Below are 17,233 nucleotides of genomic sequence, written 5' to 3'. Positions count from 1 at the left end.
TGTGGGACATCCTTCATCGTACTTTACTTAAAGTACACCTTAAGTCCTACATTATAACTAGAGTCTTTTGGAAGGAGAGCGAGACCATTTTTGTAACATCCCGAAATTCAGGTACAACTATTTAACCCTTCTCCTTTATCAAGTTGTCAAGAATGGCCCTTGAGTGGGAAAGTGTTGCAAATGAGTACACTGGGTGTACTGGAGAGTACGCTGCACGAACTCATGCGCTTAAGTTGGACGCATACTCGCCTAGGTACGCTGGGCGTAGCGGGCCCAAATGGAAACCCTAATTTAAGCTATAAAAGGAATGCTAAGGCCTTATCCTCAGCCACCATTTCAGAGAGTGAAACCCTAAAGGTGCCTTTGTGTTATACTGAAGAAGGAGGAGAGGAGCTTGTGGAGGCTAGGGTTTGAAGTTCCAGCTTGGATCTGAGTTTTTCAGAGGAAGGAGCTTCAATTTAAGGTAAAAAGTTCAAAACTTTCATCTTTATTTTGGTTTGGTTTTTTATGGTCCATTTCTAGGGTTGAAGTCCCAAAGGTGGAGACTTTATGAGCAAGAGGGGCTCTATGAACCTAGATTTGTCCCATTTCAGTGTTATGTGTGATATTGATCCATAAAAATCCCATCTTGGTCGTTGTTATGGAGTCATGATTGAGTTATGAGCTTTAGAGTGTTGAAAGTAGAGAGATTTGGGTGTTGCTGACTCTCACAGCCATGCAAAGGCTTAAAGCCACCAACTTTATGGATTAAGAGACTTAGAAGTGGTCAGATCTGAAAGTTGGTCATGGGTCATAACCGTTTAAGACCCAAAAGCTAAGGAGTTTGAAACTGGGAGTTACGCGGGGCGTAATCCCAATACGCGCAACTTTGGGAGTCACGTTCCCTGTTTCTGTGATGTTGCCGAGTATGCCCAACATACATGTTTGATACGCGCAGCGTAACCGGAAAGTTGACTTTTGGTTGAGTTTTAGGGTTTGGTCAATGTTAGGGTATTTGAGCCTTGAGAGGTGTAAAATGGTCTTTTACCCTTCTGAGAGTGCTAAGAGAGGGATCTAGTCTAGCCTTGAGAGTTGTATTGATCAGAGTGCTTATTCCATGTGATTAGGCGGAGGCTAGACCGAGATTTATGGAGTTCGAGATTACCGAGTCACCCGAGGTGAGTCTTCTCATTATATTGTACCTGGAAGGGTACCTATGTGTGACCGGAAGGTCTTATATGCTATGAGATATATGTACTATATGCTGATATGTGATATGTATGTGTTATGTATGCTATGTATGATAAGGACTAGAAGGTCAAGATGATATGGATTGGAAGGTCGAGTGGACATGGACCGGAATGTCAGGAGGTTACGGACCGGAAGGTCGATACGGGTACGACTAGAAGGTCTACCGGGATTTGGGATGGAAGTCCCCTGAGTCACTCGGACCGGAAGGTCCCACAGAGTTATGGCCTGGAAAGGCGTTTGTGCTGTATGTGGTATTTTGGGGAACTCACTAAGCATTTATACTTAAAAATTTTGTGTTGTGTGTTTCAGGTACTAGCGAGGACCATGGGTAGGCGCCGGCATGATCCATACACACTGAGAGGATTTTTGTATTTGATATCTTTTGAGATTCTGGGATTGTTTATTATGATAACATTGGATACATTTGTTGGATATTGTTTTTGGTGATTGAAAATATGATTTAAAAATGAAAAATTGTTTTTTTGAAAAGTTTGTCGTTACAAGTTGGTATCACAGCCTTGGTTTGAGGGATTCAGGTGCAACTTCGAATGTATCTGAACTCAAACTGAGGATTTGAGAAAGTTTTTCATAAAATAAACAATTTTTCTAAGAGAGTAAAGGATTTGGAAAAAGGCAGAATGGAGCAGTGTGTACGATTAGTCAGTGCCGGAACGGTGATTTCCCAAAATGCCCTTACATTATGTGTTATGAGATATGTTATGATATGATGTGCATGCTAGAGTAGGCTAGGTATTCATATTAGGACTAGAGTGGCCTGATTTGTGATGCCTTAGCCTAGGAAGATTTTTGTTGCTATTAGATGCTTGAGAGTGAGTATGTAGCAGTGAGGAGGTTATGAGAAGGTTTACCGAAAGGTAGCCTATGCTAGCAAGATGTAGAGTACTTGTGAACTGGGATCCAAGGAGGAGGACTTGGGGTGAATACTGATGCGGTGTGGACGGTAGTATAAGGTTCCGTACTACCCAACACACCGTATTAGTGCGCAATCCAAGTATGAATACTTAGGGTACTAGGGAACAAGTAAGGATGTGTTATCGAGTGCAAGTATGCTCGAGCGGGTCTCTGATATTTTATTTTGTATTTCAGAGAGACATCATGGTTGGGACACACCACACACCTGAGAGCAGTGGTGTTAGCGAGGAGGAGATCCGCAGGTTGATTCATGAGGAGGTGCCTGCTGCCATCCGAGCCGAGATTCCGGAAATGTTTGGGTCTATCAAGACCACATTTTTTGAGATTTTCGATGAGCGATACGCAGTAGTGACTGAAACTGCGGCTGCTGCAGCTACTGCAATTGTGGCTACTGCCAGGCCTCAGGGAAATGACTCGTTGTTGTTTCGGGAGTTCAGCAACACGAAGCTGTTGGATTAGTGTCAAAGTCCATAACTATTTTGGTATGTAGTTGACCCGATGGTGCATGGTCCTTTTGGGTTGCCTTCACCAAAGCAACTTGATAGGATGAATTATGGAGAGAGAGGATTAATTATGATTTATTATTATATTATGAGAATAATATATTAAAGGAGAAATCATATTGTTTAATTAATATTAGTCAAGAATTAATAAGAATTAAGTTTGCGGCTAAAAGACATTAATTAAACTTAAGGGACTAGAACTGTCAATTGTGTGATAGTTGAATATTGGGCTAATGGACTCCATATTAGAGGGGTGGACGAATTCTATGGGGAAACGCATTAGAAATCGTCCTAGGCCTCTAAGGAAGGAGTCCATGGGTTGCTTAGGGCCTAAGCATCCAAATTAGGGTTTCCTTGTTAGATAACCCTAATAGCCTCACTATTTAAAGGACCCTTGAGACTAAAAAACGTGGTGAACTTATTCCTTAGGGTTTTCCACACATTTTAGGTAGCCTCCCCTCTCCTTATTCTTCATCCTCTTGCTCTTGGTGTTTGTGAACCATTAGAGGAGTGACATTTGTGACTCTAAGCTTTCTAAAATCATTACAAGGAGGATTTGAGATTGTTGTTGCTACATAACAATCAAGGTAAGATCTAAAAACCCTTTCACATGTTAATATGATTAATTGTATGCTAGAACTAGGTTTTAAAGTCTTGGATGAACTGCATGTACAATAGAGAAACCTAGATCCAAGCATTAGGGTTGCATGAGCACATAGTATGTTCTTATGGTTAAACCCATCAGTGATATCAGAGCCTTGATTGGTTTCTATTGTATTGATGCTTATTTGATCGAAATTATCACTAAAAATCGAAATTTTTTGCTTCTGAGTGTTGACTCGCCGAGTCACTTGGTGAACTCACCGAGTTAGCTGTACTCGACGAGTCCAAGTCCAGACTCGACGAGTCAAAGAGTCTGACAACTTGTTTTCGCGATTTTCTTCCTGTTTTGGCTTTGGATAATTACCATAAACATGTTTTTGTAATAAAATCCGAAATTTATCAATATTTGGTGATTATCCTTACCAAAATAGAAGAGAATTGTCAAAATTTAGATAATCATTTGTTTTATTAGATAAAGTTTGATTATTTGTATTTTAGATTTGAATTATCTTGTGAAAAAGTTTCAATTTCCTCCCTTTAGGTTTTATAGTTTAAATTTGAACTTAAAAGTTTTGTTTTTGAAATTTAAATAAGTTAAACCCTAATGTTTTGAAATGTTTCAAAACATGCCCTTATGTTTTGGAATTTAAAAGTTGATTAAAAGTTTAATTTAGAAATGCTAAATTCTAAAACCCTAGTATAGTTTTTGAAAAGCTCAAATCACACCCTTATAGTTTTATTAATTAGTTAAAGTGTATAATTAAAAGAGATTTAATAAATCCATAAAGTTTTGGTTTACAATTTAATTAAATTAAAAGTATAATTATTAAATTTGAGCACCTAGTATTTTAAAAGTGTAAAATACACCCTATACTATATATATAACATTAAAAGTCTAATATTATATATGTATGAGTAAAAGTCAGTCTTACCGTTAGTAAGCCTCATTCACGAAGCTGGTCTATCAGGGGTGTTTAAGGAAATTGCCTATAAAATGGCGATTGAATGGGTATCCACTCTTACCCACCGTACTCTTGACTAGTGGAGGGTCATTAGCCGAACGGGTAGGATAGGACAGAAACCTTCCATTATAAGTATAATGAAGTAGAAAAGTAACTAAATGCTTTTACAAAATTCCCAATCATAGTTACTTTAGGCAAAAGTAAATTGATGCAATTCCATGAAATTACACTTTGTACCCTTGCAAAGACGTTAGTGGAGCGTGTGTGGTTAACCGGCACACTAAATGGTTCTAAGCAAAGGTAGCAAAGGGTGACTCAATGTTTGTCATAGTTCAGTGGAGCGTGTGTGGTTAACCGGCACATCGAATAGCTGACTGTAAAATGTGGGGGCGCCATGTAAGTTTGCATGGTTATTCACACCCGCTTTGTGATCCTCGGTATCCCAGTCACAAACTAGAGGGGCATATCGAGATTTAAACATGCCATTGAAATGTTCAATGAATCTCAAAAGATCTAGGAATTTTCAATAGATTTAAAACTTAAATTTCTTTTTTGTTTTTCATGGTGGAAATTGGTAAATCGTCATTTACCTACCTTCAAATAGTCTGCAACTAGATTACGACATCCCTTTTCTAGGTTGTAGTGTATTGTGTTGGATCCTAGCCTTGATGTTTCATTTGGGTGTCACATTGAGGATTCTAATCAACTAACTTGAATTGTCTTCTCCCATTTTGTAGATGTCAAAGTATGACAACTATGGTATTCCCAAATCCCGTGGAACAAGCTTTCCACATGAAGATGATATTCCACGATTCGATCGAGGAACAAGAGATAATGCTTCACTTCCTCCACCTCCTCCAATTATTCTCCATAACCCACAAGTTCGAAGGCTTGAAAAGTTAAAGCTCACTCAAGCCCTTTTGGCAAGTAAACATGAAGAAGGAAAGTCGGTGTGTGCACACGTCCTAGAGATGAAGTCACACATTTTTAGGTTAAGAATGTTGGGATCCGTTGTCTGTGAGGAGATGGCTATTGACTGGGTTCTTCAGTCACTTCCTAACTCGTATAGTGAGTTCGTAAGAGAGTACTATATGATGAACCACGATGTGACCCTTATAGATCTCACCTACATGCTTATTGCTGCTGAATCAGCGATGGTTTGGCGCACTGGAAAAGCAAAATTGATTGGTGAATCTGCCTTCGAGACCTCTACGGATATAGGCAATGGAAACGAAAGGCATTCCATGATCGAAAAGTTTGATCATAAGAGAAAGACAAAGTCTGAAGTAGTTCCATGTGCTGTTCCAAAAGAGTAAATTTGCTTTTATTGCCAAGAGAAGGGGCATTGGAGACGAAGCTGCCCTATTTACCTAAGAGATATAAGAGATGGGAGAGTCAAAAAGTATGGCTCTACTTTAGGTAAAATCCATTAACTAACTCTTTTAAGTTCATATTCTATATTTTTAATACATGATGTGATAAGATTACAATTGATGTTTTATAGGATCAAAGAAAAGGAGAGGAAGCTTAAGGGAAGAAGTGAGCAGAATCTAATTGTGAATAAATGGATTTCGATCGCATTGCTTGAAGATTGGATTCTTGAGCTACTACTTAGAGTTAGAAAAGATTGCTAAGAAATATGTATTAACATAGTTTTTCGATGAGTTGCATTGTAAGGACAAATTTTTCCGCAATAAATTAAAATTTTATTTTATATTATTTATTCATCCTTACAATGGCATGCATGAAAAAATTGATGTTTGAAAATTTCTATTATTAGCAATAATGGATTTGATTCTTAATTATGTTATTTGTGGAAATGTCGAGAATTTACCAAATAGGAAGAGTTTCTCGTCACCCAAGTTTCAATTGGACAGAAACTTGGAATCATGCAACGTGTATGATGAATGAAAAACTTTCACATTTGGAAATTAGACTAATTCGTTGACAAAGTTTCAAGTGAAGGACTAAGAGATCGAGTACACAAAGTTGTGTGTTGATCAAGTACACCACAAGAGTAACAAAGATATTCGTCATGATTTACTGAAAGTTTAGTAAACATGATTATACTTATAAGATTAAGCGTAATTCTGAATTGATTGAAAGAGTTTAAATCAATAGCAGAACGAATAAGAAGAATCAAGTAGGCAGAAAGATAAAAGTTTCTCTATTCTAAGAATAAGGGAGAGTACCTTTTATTATGTTTTATGATAGGTCTTAATGATTAAGAACCATATCCCAATTGATCCTCTAAGTGAGTCTTAGTACAAATGTATGTCTGAGAAGAGGAATCAAGAATCGAAGAAATGGTTAAATCAAAAAGTCAATCATACTTCGTTCCAAAACAAATCTTAGAGTTAAGATTGTGACATTGAGTGACAAGTCTTAAGAAGGTTTATAATAATAATCAAATGTGGAAAGTTGTGATGTCTTGGATAAGACAAAGACCAACTAGGACCAATTTTATGAAGTGTTCTGTCTTGATAAAAGCTACACTAACTCTTGAATATTTGTTTGTCAAGAAATGTTTATTGACAATAGAATCTTATATGTCAAGGAGTCAATGGGAGTCTTAATTGTCTTGAAAGGGTTCAAGAACAAATCAAAATAAATTATCGAACATCACTAGCACACGACTTGAGGTTTACAACCTATCGTGTTGACACTATCGTGTTTCTGTGTCGTTCCAATCGAGTTAATTATGCATATGAGTTCTATGAGTTCTCATTTGAATGCATAAAAGGCAAGCACCTTGATCAATGAAAAGTACATTGATAGGAAAGGGTGAGCTGCTTAACTACTTGGAAGACATGGTGAGCACTCGTGTTACCATAAGGCAAGAAATCAAGATTGAGAAGGTTCGGTCCATATGAGTTTTAATTTGTCGTAAACTTTGGTTTTGACAAATTCACATGGATAGCAACACATAGACCATTAAAATATAAGTGTCATAATATTCTCTCCTTCTTGAAAATGACTGTGAGGAAATGCTTTCACTAAGAGAGATTTTAAGAAGATAGTGATTGTGAAAATTGGATTCTCGAATTCAATTATGGTTACGGTATCCCTTTCCATGATTCGAATTGTGAGATTTGGCAATTAGTCTGAATTGTTTAGACACACATGTGAGCTATTGAAGGTAAAAGTATATAAGTTTGAGAAGCTTAGATAAAAGGATTATCAAAGCATTAGGTATTAGAAATATGAACTTAAGAAATTCAATAGGTATTGTTTTTCTAGAAGTTAAGCTATTTTCTAAATACATGTCAAAGCTAGTGGGAGCATAAGTGTTATGCTTATATGACAATAATCATCATGATAGTGGGATCATAAATGTTGTGCTTATATGATTATTAAGGTAAGTATTGCAAGTTAGCAATATTAGTTATAGAAAACAAGAGTTATACCTTGCAAAGTCGTAAGGATTGAAAAGTTGTTTTGCTATAATTAAGGGCGAGAATATTCTGCTTCATTTCAAATCTAAAGGCTTAGGTTGTGGAATGTTAATAAATTCAGTCAAGGATATATAGTGCGTTCTTAAATTTCGATTATGATCATGGCATCCCTCTTCATAGTTCGAATTGTGAGAACGTGACACATTAAATACTATGCAGAAGATTGATAAATAATTATATTTTTATGTAAGACATTATGCATCGTGTCTCATACGCTTCGGGTATAGGATCAATTGCAAGGGTTATAATATTTAACCATTCTAAAATTTTCTAAATGTCTAGCGCATTTAGAGGGAAAAAGGACAAGAATCGGTTTTGACTAAGATAATTAAACAACTATCAAAGGACGATCCAAAGTTCGCCAATGATTGGTCGCTTGTAAGTAGTTGGAAGTATAGTATTGGATAGACCATATCGACATTATTATGAATATATAAGATTCTATTAAGAATGAGTTTTCATATGGAAAATATGGAAATGGTTCCATATTAGGATTTGGATATTGAGAGTCTATGTCTAGATTAGAAAATTTTATGGAAAAGGATGTTCAAGGAATGTACTTTGAGTGAGAGACATCATGTCTATGGAATTGTATTGTAATAATCTCAGATAGAGGACTTTGTAATTTCATTGGCAATACTCATTGTGACTTTTGTACTATGACATTATGAAAGGATCATTGCATAAAATGTTAGAATCTTGCATATTCTATAAGTGGTAAGAATTTGATATTCTTTCACTTGTGAAAAGGATTAGGAGTTGTGAAATGAGTATGATTGGAAATGTGTTCATTTGATTTATTTCACAAAGTAAGAACCGTAGGTAAACATTGTGTGCATGCGAAGTGCATGGGACAAGTGTAGTAATAATTCAAGTAAGAAGTTGATTACCCGAAACAATAAAATAATGAATAATCAATATGGTGATAGATAAAAGGTGTTTTATTTATACTCAAAAGTTTGGGGACATATGGGATTAGTATTATTCTTGTGTTTCACTTTGCATGTTTTGACTTCCTGAATAATTTAATTGGTTCAGAACAGTCAAATTATTCGAACGGACCACATTCGTTCATATGTTGGAAGTAGGTATGAATGAAGACTGTCGTGAATTGGTGTGTGGATTGTCTAAAGTGTATTAGACATAAGCAATTGTTTGCTGCAACGTTCATGAGTGCTTATGAATATGATTTCAGCATTGGATTAAACCCACGCTCACTTGGATCACTTCATGAATTGTATCACGAGTGATTGGTGAGACGATAACATCTTATATTCTTGAAACCGAGATGTGTGAGTTGTATCTTCCGAGTCAGTTGCACATTGATAATATGTAAACGCACCAGTAACTTGGTGTTATAAAACATATTATTGTGTGTAATTCGGTAAGTGAGTGCAAGCGAGAATTGAGTTAAAGTTTATCCGTTCCTTTTATCCAAAGTAGGATAAAAGCGATATCTTTGGGCCCCTCGATGATTTAGTGATAGCACCTAAGCGCTTGGCCGAGCCGGGACTTATTTGATGTGATCAATTGTAGTCTGTTGTCAATCGTCATAAATTAGAAGTTGGGAAATAGTACAGAGAGACTGATTAGAATTCATGTCTTATATCTATACGATATTTAGAATGGAGAAATATATGATCTCTTATCTAAAGGACACGCATATCTGATAAGATTAGAGTTGACAGCGGCTTTGGAAAGTGACGATTGCAGATCAGGATCTGAAGTCATACGCAGAATAGTTATTAGACTTATCCAAGTGGGAGACTGTTGGATTAGTGTCTAAGTCCATAACTATTTTGATATGTACTTGACCCGATGGTGCATGGTCCTTTTGGGTTGCCTTCACCAAGTCAACTTGATAGGATGAATTATGGAGAGAGAGGATTAATTATGATTTATTATTATATTATGAGAATAATATATTAAAGGAGAAATCATATTGTTTAATTAATATTAGTCAAGAATTAATAAGAATTAAGTTTGCAGCTAAAAGACATTAATTAAACTTAAGGGACCAGAACTGTCAATTGTGTGATTATTGAATATTGGGCTAATGGACTCCATATTTGAGGGGTGGACGAATTCTATGGGGAAAACCATTAGAAATCGTCCTAGGCCTCTAAGGAAGGAGTCAATGGGTTTCTTAGGGCCTAAGCATCCAAATTAGGGTTTCCTTGTTAGATAACCCTAATAGCCTCACTATTTAAAGGACCCTTGAGACTAAAAAACGTCGTGAACTTATTCCTTAGGGTTTTCCACATGTTTTGGGTAGCCTCCCCTCTCCTTATTCTTCATCCTCTTGCTCTTGGTGTTTGTGAACCATTAGAGGAGTGACATTTGTGACTCTAAGCTTTCTAAAATCATTACAAGGAGGATTTGAGATTGTTATTGCTACATAACAATCAAGGTAAGATCTAAAAACCCTTTCACATGTTAATATGATTAATTGTATGCTAGAACTAGGGTTTAAAGTCTTCGATGAACTGCATGTACAATAGAGAAACCTAGATCCAAGCATTAGGGTTCCATGAGCACATAGGATGTTCTTATGGCTAAAACCCATCAAAAGCCACAAGAGTTAGATAGGACGTGGGATCCGATCGCTGCATTGAGATGGACTTCTGATATCGTGGGATGCTTCTATACGTGTTCATGTCCGGAGCATCTAAGTGTACGGTTCGCGCTGAACCAGCTTTGCTTGGGAGCGAAGGACTGGTGGAAGTTCGTGACGGCGAGCTTCACTCTTGTAGAGATTTCTGAGGTGACCTGGGAGAGGTTCACCACCATTTTCAGAGACGAGTATGTTCCCTCAGTGGAGAGGGAGTGGTTCGCTCAGGAGTTCTTGACCGTCAAGTAGGGTACTGATTCGGTTATTGTGATTACTAGGAAGTTTCATGAGAGGGCGATGTTCTTCCCTAAGCAGGTGTCTACCGAGCAGGCACGCATGAGCCGATATTTGAGCATTCTGAGGAAGGATATTCGGGAGTTCGTATCGAACTCGACTTATCGGACATTTGCTTAGCTTCAGGAAAATGCCCGGAAGAGGGAGATTGAGTTGGAGACTCAGGCCAGGGAGGAGGCCGAGTCTCATGGGATGGATCGGCGGCCGGCACAGTCTCAGCCGGCAACCAAGCGGGCAAAGCCCGCCGATTCGAGATCTGGAGGCCAGAAGGGCCGCACTTGCAGAAAGTGAGGCAAGGTACACGACGGGGTTTGTCGATCGAGTGCTTGCTACAAATGTGGCAAGGAGGGGCATATAGCCAACGATTTCCCCAAGGGATTCATGGTTTGCTTTCATTGCAACCAGACGGGCCATCGAAAGGCCGAGTGTCCGCAGCAGCGGGGGACAACATAGGGAGCACAATAGGGATCTGCCCCTACTGCCATGCGAGGTATTGAGGTTCGACCGGTAACGGCCGAGGCACCGAAGGCTTGCAGGAGAGCCTTCCAGTTGACAGCGGTGGAGGTCCGTGCAGCGCCCGATGTCATGGCTGGTATGTATTCTTTCATTTATTTATGTTCAGTTTGAGGTGTGGTGCTTATATTATGATATGCGGAGGTACTTTTCTTGTGAATTCTGTACCTTCTTTGGTGTTATTTGACTCGGGTGCGAGTCGGTCGTTTTTTTCCTTGGCATTTAGTCAGCACATCAGTATCTGACGAGAGGCGCGGAGTCGACCTCTGCGTGTTTCTATAGCTGACGAGCGAGTGGTGTATGCTGCGGATGTGATCCGAGGATATATACTCGAGATGTTCGGTGTGGAGTTCCCGATAGATCTGTTCCCGATTACGATGGGGGACGTGTGTGTCATTGTGGGGCATGGATTGGTTGAGCCGATTTGGGGTTGTTATAGACTGCGAGCGTCAGTTGTTGACGATATGAGACCCTAGTGGGGGAGTACTTACGATGTACGACGAGGGTACCCGATGTGGGTCAACGTTTTATTCGGCTGGCGGAGCGAGGCAAAGTTTGTAGTAGGGCTGCAGCGGGTTTGTAATCTATGTGATGGACACAAGAGTGGCCGCTGGGAGGCCAAGTTCCAGTGATGAGGTTCCGATAGTGTGCGAGTTCCCGAATGTTTTTCCTGAGGAATTTCCGGGTGTGCCTCCCGAGAGGCAGGTAGAGTTCCGTATCGATTTGGATCTGGGGGCAGCGCCTATCGCCAAGGCGCCTTATCGCAATGTGCCGCCAGAGACGCATGAGTTATCCTCGTAGCTTCAAGAGCTACCGAGGAAGGGGTTTATTAGACCGAGTATCTCACCATGGGGAGTGCCGATCCTTTTTGTCAAGAAAAAGGATGGTTCAGACCGGATGTGCATTGATTACGGGAGTTGAACAAGTTGACGGTCAAGAACCATTATCCTTTACCGAGGATCGACGATCTTCTCGATTAGTTGCAGGGGGCATCTTGGTTCTCCAAGATAGACTTGAGGTCGGGATATAATCAGATGAGAGTAAGGGATGAAGATATCCAGAAGACGAAGTTCAAAACTTGTTATGAGCATTACGAGTTTGTGGTGATGCCTTTTGGGCTAACCAATGCACCGGTAGCATTCATGGATCTCATGAACAAGGTATGCAGGCCGATGCTGGATCGGTCGGTGATCGTGTTCATTGACGATATTTTGGTGTATTCAAGATCTAGAGAGCAGCACGAGGAGCATCTGAGAGATTCTCGGGGTATTGAGGTCGAAGAGGCATTTCACCAAATTCTCCAAGTGTGATTTCTGGTTATGAGAGGTCCAATTCTTGGGGCACCTTGTTAACCAGGATGGGATATTGGTCGATCCGGCCAAGATTGAGGCGGTTATGAGATGGGAAGTGTCGAGATCACCCACCGAGATCATATGTTTTCTAGGATTGGCTGGATATTATTGGAGATTTATCAGGGATTTCTCCAAGATTGTCGTGCCTCTCACCAGGTTGACCCGGAAGGGTGTTGCTTTTTCATGGGTTCCGGAGCAGCAGACCTCATTTGAGACACTTCGCCAGAGATTGTGCGAAACCCCGGTGCTAGCACTCCCGGAAGGGATGGAGGATTTTGTGGTGTATTGTGATGCATTGATATCGGCGTTGGGTGCAGTACTTATGCAGAGGGGGAATGTGATAGCATATGCATCGAGGCAGCTGAAGCCTCATGAGACGAGGTATCCCACCCACGATTTGGAGTTGGGGGTAGTGGTGTTCACCCTCAAGATCTGGCGTCACTATTTGATGGTTGAATTATTTGATGGACCACAAGAGTTTGAATTATTTGATGGACCAGCAGAATCTGAATATGCGCTAGAGGATATGGTTGGATGTGGTAAAGGATTACGATTGTGAGATCCTATACCACCCGAGCAAGGCTAATGTCGTAGCTGATACCCTGAGCCGTAAGGCGGAGAGCGCCCCGATTCGAGACATTTGTATGCAGTTGATAGTGATGACTCCGGTGTTGGACACCATTCGGGAGGCCCAGGCAGAGGCCGTGAGACCAGAGAACCATAAGAGAGAGCGGGTGATTAGGTAGGTGCCGGAGTTCATTACCGATAGTCGCGGGCTTATGACCCTTAAGGGTCGGATTTGGGTGCCGTATGCAGGCGGGACGCGCACCACTTTGATGGAGGAGGCACATAGATTGAGATTTTCGATCCATCTCAGGGCCACTAAGATGTATTTGGATTTGAAGAAGGATTATTGGTGGCCATGTATGAAGAGGGATGTAGCATGGTTTGTTGAGAGGTGCTTAACCTGTCGGTTAAGGTCGAGCACCAGCGACCGCATGGCATGTTGCAGCCACTTGAGGTTCCCCAATGGAAGTGGGAACAAATTTCTATGCATTTCATCACCAAGTTGCCGAGGACCGCGAGGGGTGTCGACGCAATTTGGGTGATCGTCGACCGGCTGACAAAGAGCGCTCACTTTCTTGCTATTAGTGAGAGCTCTTCTGCTGAGAGGTTGGCAGAGTTGTATGTGAGGGAGGTGGTATCGTGACATGGAGTGCCGATCTCGATTGTATCAGACCGGGACATACGTTTCACTTCCAGGTTCTGGAAGAAGTTCCACAAGGAGCTGGGCCCGAGGCTGCATTTCAGTACCGCTTACCACCCTCAGACAGAAGGATGATTCAGACGCTTAAGGATATGCTTCGGGCATGTGTGTTGGACTTCGGAGGGAGTTGGGACACGTATTTGCCATTGGCTGAGTTTTCTTATAACAACAGTCACCATTCGAGCATTGGTATGCCTCCCTTCGAGTTGTTGTATGGGAGGAGGTATCGGACTCCCATCTGTTGGGGAGAGGTAGGGCAGCGAGTAATGGGAAACACTTAGATAGTGCTTCAGATGACAGAGCAGATACAACAGGTCAGGCAGAGGTTGTTGATCGCTTAGAGTCGCCAGATGAGTTACGCAGATAGGCGATGATCCGAGCTCGAGTTTCATGTTGAAGACTCGTACTCCTGAAAGTGTCTCCTTGGAAAGGAGTGATTCGATTCAGGAAAAGGGGCAAGCTGGGGCCCCGGTATATTGGTCCGTTCTGGGTGACCGCAAGGGTGGGCAGGGTAGCTTATCGGTTGGAGCTACCCGTGGAATTTAGTCAGATACATGATACCTTCCACGTGTCTCAGCTGAGGAACTGTATAGCCGACGAGTCGGCGGTAGTACCGCTGGAGGATATTCAGGTGGATGCGGGCCTGAATTATGTTTTGAGACCGATTGCAATCTTGGATCGGAAGATCAAGGTTCTGAGAAATAAGGAGGTGCCCCTAGTTCAGGTCTAGTGGCAACATCGGAGGGGTCCAAGCTGACTTGGGAGCTGGAGTCGGACATGCGTCAGCAGCATCCGGAGTTGATTTTAGCATGAGACTTCGAGGGCGAAGTATGGTTCTAGTGGGGGAGAATTGTAACATCCCGAAATTCAGGTACAACTATTTAACCCTTCTCTTTTGTCAAGTTGTCAAAAATGGCCCTTGAGTCGGAAAGTGTTGCAAATGAGTACGTTGGGCGTACGGGAGAGTACGCTGTGCATACTCATGCGCTTAAGTTGTACGCAGACTCGCCTAGGTACGCCGGGCATACCCAGGGTTACGCTGCGCTTAGCGGGCCCATATGCAAACCCTAATTTAAGGCTTGTGCACTATAAAAGGAATACTAAGGCCTTATCCTCAGTGACCATTTCAGAGAGTGAAACCCTAAGACAACATTTCCTTCGTCCTAAAGCTTGTGTGTGAGTATTTTGAGCTAAAGGTGCCTTTGTGTGTTAGTGAAGAAGGAGGAGAGGAGCTTGTGGAGGGTAGGGTTTGAAGTTCCAGCTTGGATCTGAGTTTTTCAGAGGAAGGAGCTTCACTTTGAGGTAAAAAGCTCAAAACTTTCCTCTTTATTTTGGTTTGGTGTTTTATGGTCCATTTCTAGGGTTTAAGTCCCAAAGGTGAAGACTTTATGAGCAAGAGGGCTCCATGGACCTAGATCTGTCCCATTTCAGTGTTATGTGTGATATTGATTCATAAAAATCCCATCTTGGTCGTTGTTATGGAGTCATGCTTGAGTTATTAGCTTTAGAGTGTTGAAAGTAGAGAGATTTGGGTGTTGGTGACTCTCACAACCATGCAAAGGCTTAAAGCCACCAACTTTATGGATTAAGAGGCTTAGAACTGGTCAGATCTGAAAGTTGGTCGTGGGTCTTAACCGTTTAAGACCCCAAAAGCTAAGGAGTCTGAAACTGGGAGTTACGCGGGGCGTAATCACAGTACGCCCAACGTAGGGGGGGTCGTGTTCCCCATTTCTGTAAGGTTGCTGGGTATGTCTAATGTATAGGTTTGGTATGCGCAGCGTAACCCGTAGAGTTGACTTTTGGTTGACTTTTAGGGTTTGATCAATATTAGGGTCTTTGAGCCTTGAGAGGGGTAAAATGATTTTTTACCCTTTTGAGAGTGCTAAGAGAGGGACCTATTCTAGCCTTGAGCGTTGTATTGATCAGAGTGCTTATTCCATGTGATTAGGCGGAGGCTAGACCGGGATTTACCGAGTTCGAGATTACCGAGTCACTCGAGGTGAGTCTTCTCACTATACTGTACCTAGAAGGGTACCTATGTGTGACCGAAAGGTCTTATATGCTATGAGATATATGTGCTATATGCTGATATGTGATATGTATATGTTATGTATGCTATGTATGATAAGGACCAGAAGGTCAAGATGATATGGACCGAAAGGTCGAGAGGACATGGACCGGAAGGTCAGGAGGTTACGAACCGGAAGGTCGATAAGTGTAGGACCGGAAGGTCTACCGGGATTTGGGACGGAAGTCCCCTGAGACACTCGGACCGGAGGGTCCCATAGAGTTATGGCCTGGAAAGGCGTATGTGTTGTATGTGGTATTTTGGGGAACTCACTAAGCATTTATGCTTACAGTTGTTGTGTTGTGTGTTTTAGGTACTAGCGAGGACCGTGGGAAGGTGTCGACATGATACATACACACTGAGAGGATTATTGTATTTGAGATCTTTTGAGATTTTGGGATTGTTTATTATGATAACATTGGATACGGTTGTTATATATTGTTTTTGGTGATTGAAAATATGATTCAAAAATGAAAAATTGTTTTTTGAAAATTTTGTCATTACAGTTGTGTATAGACCTATACGGGATTGAGAACCCCGCACCTCAGTTGTTCGCTACAGTTAGACCAGCAAATCTAGGGTGACAAAAGTATACCCGTTCCGATGCCTGAAGAACGTCGTTTAGGCATATCAGTCGTATTAAGTGTGGTTATAATAACTTACATGGGGATTAAGAAAACAACTTGGTTTATGGAGTAACTCACACTTCATTTGTTTTATATAAAAATAAAACTACATATTATTTCCTGGTTCAGTATAACTTACATTTTTTGTCTTAGAGTTTAAGACTACATCTTACATTTAAGAAAATATTGGATTTTCTGGAAAACTTTACGCTGTCATTTACAAGGAAAGACTGCATATTTTACTCATACAAAAATGCTTACAAGGAAAACTTTACGTTATCATTTAATGTTGATGCTTTTCAAAACTGCTTGTATTCTCAAGAAACCGATGAGCAGGTATAACAAAAACATTTTTGAGGGCAGGCGTCACAACATCATGATTTCTACTTTTCAATTGTTTGTACTTAATTTTTGAGTTAACAAAGTCTGTAAACAATGTAAACTTGTATTCTCAATGTATGAATGTTTGTGATGCTATGATTCATTTGTAACCAACTATTATGATACTATACATGAAGTCACTCCATCCGCCCACATACGTTTCCGCCGTTTTAGTTTGGGGTGTGACATGTTCAAAGGAGAAGGGAACAAAATTGTCATTCGGTTGATCGAACTCGCCGAGTTCATATTTGAACTCGACGAGTTGACATGCAACTAGATGAGGTCAATGCCCAACTCGACGAGTTACAATGTCAAATCCAAAATTTTCGGTTTTGATAATTGTCTCATGGATTGATTAGGATAATTACCTTAAATTCGTTCTAATTGTTTAAAACTGGATATTTTAATCAATAATTTTGTATCCTTATCATGAAT

This window comes from Lactuca sativa, chromosome 6, assembly GCF_002870075.4.
Source record: "Lactuca sativa cultivar Salinas chromosome 6, Lsat_Salinas_v11, whole genome shotgun sequence".
Taxonomy (NCBI): domain Eukaryota; kingdom Viridiplantae; phylum Streptophyta; class Magnoliopsida; order Asterales; family Asteraceae; genus Lactuca; species Lactuca sativa.
Note: the sequence above shows the minus strand (reverse complement) of the source record.